We start from the raw sequence: 7284 nt of genomic DNA on the forward strand, positions 1-7284 counted from the left end.
AAGGCTCAGAGAGGCCACATGGCCGGCTCGTGTCTCTCAGCAAGAATGGGGTCTGAGCTACCCTGGTTGTGCAGGGTGTTAGAGATGTGTGCACTTATCTTAAGGGGACAGATCTTCTGGTGGAAATGCCACCCTGGCCCCTGGAGGTGCTAAGGAAGGAAGACTGTTTCAGCCAAGAAGTTTGAGAAGAGCCTCTTGGCCAACTTAGACCCCGACTAAGATGGAGAGAGAAGGGAAGGGAGAAAGAAGAGAAATAAGGGCGCCCTTTCCTATCGGGGTTGGCAGCGGTGACTTCCGCCCTTCCACAATGACCTCTGTTTAAACAGACCTTCTTTTTCCAGCACTAGGCATTTGCACCGGAAGCCTTGTGTGTCCCAGGCCAGGGCTCTGCAACTGTATTTAGTTACTTATTACAGTGCTGGGGTTTGCACCCAGTGCTTACACACACACCAGGCAAGTCCTTCATCCCGAACTAAAACCGCTTACTAACCAGTTATAACAAAAGAAAACCGCGGTCGACCATGGCGCTGCGCACCTAGAACCCCAGCACGGGGGAGGCTGAGACAGTCCGGTCATTTCAGACCCAGCTTGGGGTTATGTAATGAGGTCCTATGTCAGAATAAATGGATGGATACATGAATGAATGAATGAATGAATGAGTGCTATCTCTGAGATTTAGTTTATTTTATTTGGGACAGGGTCTTGAACTCCTAGCTTCCAACAGTCCCCCCTCCTGACTCTGTCTTCTGAATTCTGGGACCAGCATACCCATATTTTGTTTACAGCAGGATCTTCATCTATAGTCCTGGCTAATCTGGAACTCACTACACATCCCAGGTTAGATTCACACTTTCAGCCATCCTCCTGCCTCAGCCTCCTGAGTGCTAGGATTATAGGTGTGAGCCACCCACCACACAAGGCTGTGACTTTTAAATTTCTGGTAGCCCACATTTTTAAAAAGTAAAAGAAAAGGGGTGAAGTTGCCTGGGGAAATGGTTCCGTGGTTGAGAGCACTCATTGCTCTTGTAGAGAACCCAAGTTTGATTCCCAACACCAACATGGTAACACACAACCATTTGCAACTCCCTCCTCTAGCCTACCCTGCAACTAACACACCTGTGGCACACTCACACACACACTCACACATACACACTCACACACTCACACACTCACACATACACACATACACACACATACTCACACCTCACACACTCACACACATACACATACTCATACACACTCACACCTCACAGACTCACACATACACATATACACAAACACTCACACATACACACACATATACACTCACACACACACTCACACATACACACACTCACACACACTCACACCTCACACACTCACACATACTCACACACACATACACACTCACACACACATACACACTCACACATACACACATACTCACACACATACTCACACTCACACCTCACACACTCACACACACACACTCACACACACTCATACACACATACTCACACACTCACAAGCAGGCAAGCATTCATACACAAATAAAACAAATGAATACAAACATGTTTTTAAAAAGCAAAAAGAAGCCGGGCAGTGGTGGCACACACCTTTAGTCCCAGTACTCAGGAGGCAGAGGCAGGCAGATCTCTGTGGGTTCGAGACCAGCCTGGTCTATACAGAGCTACACAGAGGAGGAACCCTGTCTCAGAAAAAAAAAAAAAAAAAAGTCAGCATAGCAAGTGTTAATACTATATTGGTTTATTCGCATGTATCCAAATATTGCTACTTCAGCATGTGCTCAGTGTAAACACTGAGGAGCCTCCCTCCTCATTATCACGGGCCCTTCCAAGTCTTGACTGTCCCTTATGGATTTTAGCAGTCAGCACTTTTGATAGCTAAGGTGCCATGCGTGGCTTGTGACCTCCTTCCTGGACACTGTGGGGCTCCAATTGCCACAGTCCAGCCAATTATGCCAGATTCTGGCCCATCAGAGCCTCATACCCTCTCCTTCTGGGTCCTGAGGTCCTCCAGCGTGTCCAGCGCGAGGCCCGGGTATGTTTGAGTGTCAGTGGCTATACAACCACGTGCTCCTCATTCAGGGTTACAGTGTGTGACTTCTGCTGGATCCAGCTTGCCTCTGCAGGTGGCTACAAACTCCTGGACTTAGAGAACAAGGCAGGATCGGAAGTGACCTTCACACGCCTCCATGGTTGCCAAGCTGGATCTCTAGACCTGGAAAGCCACATTGGTAATGTGTCATCTGCCTAGAAAGGCTCTCGGCAAAACCTCACCCAGAAGAGAACAGTTTCTGGTGGGTTCTGGCACTGTCTGGCCTCTCCTTCCTGCCGGTGCTGGATGCTTCTGTCTCAGGCAGCAGAGCCGCTGATGTCAGCAGCGCCAGGCCCACCTCTGAGGTGTCTGTGGGCTGATGCACCTCCCACCCAGCTTGGCTGTTTGCTGGCAGGAGGGGGCAATTATGGGGCTTGTACTCAAGGACCAGTCTGCGCATGTGTCTCTCACAGAGCTGCTGGCCTGGCATCTGGCAGCTGCTCAATTCCAGGCTGGGCTGGGGACACAAGGCGCTGTGACGTCTGTGGGGCTGTCCTGGTAAGGTTGACCTCATCTGGCTCCATTCACAAACTTCTAGGATGTCCAGCATGGCTGTCCCTGCTCTTGCCCTGGACACTGGCATCAGCACCTCTTGCTGCCCTGTCCTCTACTTCCTGGAGACATTTCTAGACTGTCGCTGCACATCACATTTGAGATTTCTTATTCCATCTTGCCCCAATACTGGGTTGAATTGTCCCCAAACTTGCGTCCATCTTGGAACCTTGAGGTGTGACCTTGATAGGGGATCAGATCCTCGCTGAAGTCCCTCGAAGGGTGGGAGCTTTGATCCATGTCGCTGGTGCCCTCAGCGGAAGGGAGAGTCGGGGTACAGACATGGAGCACTGCTTCCCGTGACAACCGACGTAGCGATGGGATGAGTGTTTCTGCAGGCTGAGGAGCACCCAGGGCTGCTGTTCAAACCACTGGAGAAGGCAGCAAAGGATCCCCCGTCCCCGGAGGGTTCGCCCACTGCTCATTTGGACAAACACTCAGGCTCCAAGGAGCAAGAGAGCAGGTCACTGATGCCGCTGTCTAGTACAGCAAAGCACCTCCATGCAGCCCTATCCTATGCAGCCTGTGAGCAAGGGGAGGCTCTCCCATTGGCCCTCCCCCATCAACTCTCCCCCACCGGCCCTCCCACCCTGACCTGATTCCTTGGCTGGGCACCTCCAAGCCCCAGCAATCTAGGCTGACACCAGCTCCATCAGCAGTCTCCCTGAGCTACACATGTTTTTTTTTTTTTGGGGGGGGGTTTAATGGTCCTTAGGATTCCAGAGGATTTATCTGAGCTTGAAAGATGCTGATCACACCGAGCTGGAACCCCGCATTTGACAAGTGAGGTGATGAAGGCTCCAACTCCTGCCGGTATTTTTGGGAGATTAACCTGGCAGCTGAGGAGCGGCAGGCAAGAACAGGCAGCAGAGAGCATGTTATTGCAACTTCAGCATCCAACACAGGAGTCAAGGGAATGGCAGGGTTAGAGGGAAGATCCAGGCCTCACACAAGAGCAAAGAGACTCCTGAGTGAAGGGATGCTAGCCACAGGAAAGGGCACAGACACGGGCAGAATGGACTGGGCAGCGGGCAGTGATGGGGTGGGTCTGTGTAGTCAGATGCTCAGAGCGGGAGTCCTGGCTTTTTCCAGACACAGGCAGGTAGGTCCCAGAGTTCAAGTCGTTGGACTGTGACAGTCATTTGCAAGGCCCAACACAGTGCCCCAAGAAGGATGAGCCTTTTCGTCCTCTAAGCTGCCATTGGTTATCTGGAACACAGCGTGGACTAAATCACCCTGGAAACACAGAGGTAACCCAGCAGAAGGCCAGTGGGAGTGTCTCAGGCAGGTAGTCACAGAGAGGATGGTTACAGGCCAGAAAGTCCCCAAGGACACAGCAAAGGCAGACGGAAGGAAACACAGGACGTTTGCGGTACCCACTAGGAGCATGAGGAGGGGCTCTGGGAATGGAATAGGAGATCCTGAATAGAGTTGTTTGGGGCAGCGGAGAATCACGGAGGGAAGGATGGACACAGGCACAGATGTGCAATTACATGCCGGCATCGAGCGGAAATTAACAACCGGCTGTGTGGGTGTGGGCAGAGAATGGAGGGCCAGCAAAGGTGTGCATGCCGTGTGACAAGGAAGACCATGTGGGTGGGTGCTGGGACCGGAGGCTGCCTGAGGTTCAGGAAGATGCAGGCCCTGTAACCCTCTCCTGTCCCTCTGAGGCCTTCAGTCTGCCACTGGAAAGGAGACAGGAGATCATGATGGGATCCAAGAGTCTGGGCGTTCAGTACGCGGTTGGCTCCCCCTTACCCACACTGGAGATCTGGAGAGAGCCTGGCATGCAGTCAGAGTAGAGATGCAACAAGCTCGCCGCCGCCTCCCAGAAACCCTGCCCTCGCCATGGCTGCTCACAACTGCCTGTAACTTCAGTACCAGGGTCCTGACACACTTTTCTGCCCCCAAGAGCACTGCCCACACACAGCACACATACATACATGTTGGCAAAATAACTTACACATACAAATATTTTTAAAAGAAAGGAAGGAGGGTAGTCATAGTAGCAACTACTCAGGAGGGTTCAAAGCGCAGGGCCTTGGACTGGAGAAATAACCCAGTGCTTAAGAGCGGTGGCTGCACCATCGGGGCCCAGGCCTGGTGAGCTGCGCATGCCCATGGCACGGGCAGAAGGAAGAAGGAGGTTGCTAGGTTGTGGAAGAGGGAGGGTGCTATGCGAAATGTTTTTATTTTGTTCCTGTTCTTTGCTCAGCTTCGAAACAAGAAAACATTTTAAAGAGGTTCTTCGTATGGCCGGATTTTTAAAATTAAGGTAATTTATTATGCATGATGTGTGTACCATGCCACAGTGAGCATGTAGGGGTCAGAGGGCAACTTTGTGGCCTTAGTTCTCTCCTCCAACTTTCCTCAGGGTCCTCTTCCATGTGTAAGGTTGAAAAAAAATATTTATTATAAAGTACACACTTATTAAAAATGGTGTGTGTGTGTGTGTGAGAGAGAGAGAGAGAGAGAGACAGACAGACAGTCAGACCAGGGAGGGAGGAGAAGACTACCTTCCTGTCTTTTGCCATCTCGCCTGTTTCGTCCCAGGCTGCTCGGTTGGTCTGTACCAGAGTTTTCTCTGTCTGAACACACATTAAAATCTAAAACAAACCATAGTGACAACATGCTGACAGCCACGTATTCTGCTTTTCACTTAGCCTTTTCTCTTCTCTGCCATTTGAAGACTTAAATGACTAAAATTAAAACTGAAACACCCAGTTACTTGACACTGTGGTGTTAAGTTTGCACAGTTTATCAAGCGAAAATACCCGGCATGTACTGTGAGTTTCAGAATTGGGACATACTCCTGCTAAAGTGACCCCTCATGTGTCTGGCATTCAACTGTGCTTACTGCCTGTGCACCGTCCAAAGGCCTGCCCCCGCGGGAGCTGAGAGGAAGCTGCTGGGCCTCAGGCCAGTGTCCTGCCTCTAGGACGGACTCAGAAGTGGGGACGGAAAGATTCCTGCTACCTGCTGGGCACCAGGCCAGATTGTTCCTTTAACTTTCTGGAAAGCAGTGCAGGCTTCGCCTCAGGCTGATCCTGTCTGGGATTGCTCAATCTGGAAGAGGTTCTAGGCCTGGGGAGACAACTCATTGAGTACAGGGTTTGCAGGGAGTCCAATTCCAGGAAACAGTGAAGGGTGGGGGGGGGAAAGGAAACAAACAAACAAACAAAAATTAGGTACGTGTGGATCACTTCTGTAATGCCATCACTGAGGAGGCTGAGCCACGTGGCCAGCATAGCCTGTGTGGTAAACTCGAGCCCAGTGAGAGACCCTGTCTTAAAAAAAAAAAATTAAAATGGAGGGTGAAGCTAGAGAAATGGCTTAGTGATTAGGAGCACCAGCTGCTCTTCCAGAGCATTCCAGTTCCATTCACTTGGCAGCTCCCAACTGCCTGTACCTCCACATCCAGGGGACCCAATACCCTCTTGTGGCCTCTAAGGACACCAGGCATGCATGTGGTACACAGCCATACATTCAGGCAAAACACCCACACACGTCAAAGAAAACGAAAAATAAAAGTTGATGGTTCCTGAGGAGCAACGACTAAAGTTGACCTCTAGCTTCCACACACATGTGTACATACATAAACACACATGGACACATACTTTCACAAGCATGCACGCGTGCATACACACACACACACACACACACACACACACACACACACACACACACACGGTTCTGGATGCATTCTGCTTGGCTGGACCTCCTTTAGCTGAGAGCATTAGAAAAAAGCTCAGCCAGGCAGCAGCATGAAGAGCCCGTGAGGCCGGGTGCTAGCACCACCAGCCTGCGGGTCTGGGTCCCGGAGATGTGGTGAGACCCCCCCAGGGACCCTGGTGCCCACAGCTTTTGGATAAGAAACCCCTCTTGCCCTAAGGGCTAGGAACCTCAGGTCAGCTGGCAGCAATGTCTCCAGAGCCCTCAAAGGATTCTTTAAACCAGTTCAAGGGCCTGGTCCCCTGTGGGAGAGGTTAAGCAGCGAGTGGAGGATTAAGTGCTGGCTTGCCTGTGGGCTGAGCTGTTGTGTGTGTGTGGGGGGGGGGTGTAGGGAAGGCTTTGGAACCAGCTATTATTATTTCCCAGCCCCCATGCCTGCCAGGCCCCTGCTGCTGGCTGTCCCCTCCAAGGGTCTTGGGTGTGGCCATGCTTATATATCCTGGGCACTGAGTGTCTCAGGGAGGCCCAGGGTCTGGTCCTAAGACCCGGACTATATCTGACAAGCCAGTAGAAAGAGAAAAGAAAGTGAGGAAGATTCCTTCTTCAGGGCCATGGCCTCTCCCTGTCCTGCCAACAGAAGTCTCAAGGGAGCACAGGGAAGTCCAAGCCTGGCAGAGCCAGTGGCCAGGCCCCATCCTGACTACCATGGCAGAGGCAGGTAGAAGGGTCAGCTCTGCCCACCCCTCCTGACCTCTCAGGCATGGACATGTCCTCTGGGAATCCCCACCTGGTGTGGGAAGGACCCTCAAAGGCCAGCAGCAAAGGAGCACCGCAGACAGACCTACAGGAGGCTCAGAGCCTGCTCACCCCTCACCTCATCAGCTCCATACAGGCTAGAGTCATCAGAGAGGCGGGAGCCTCAACTGGGAATATGCCTCCATAACACATTTTCTTCCTGAGCGA

Source organism: Phodopus roborovskii, unplaced genomic scaffold (genome assembly GCF_943737965.1).
Source record: "Phodopus roborovskii unplaced genomic scaffold, PHOROB, whole genome shotgun sequence".
In the NCBI taxonomy this organism is placed as follows: Eukaryota; Metazoa; Chordata; class Mammalia; order Rodentia; family Cricetidae; genus Phodopus; species Phodopus roborovskii.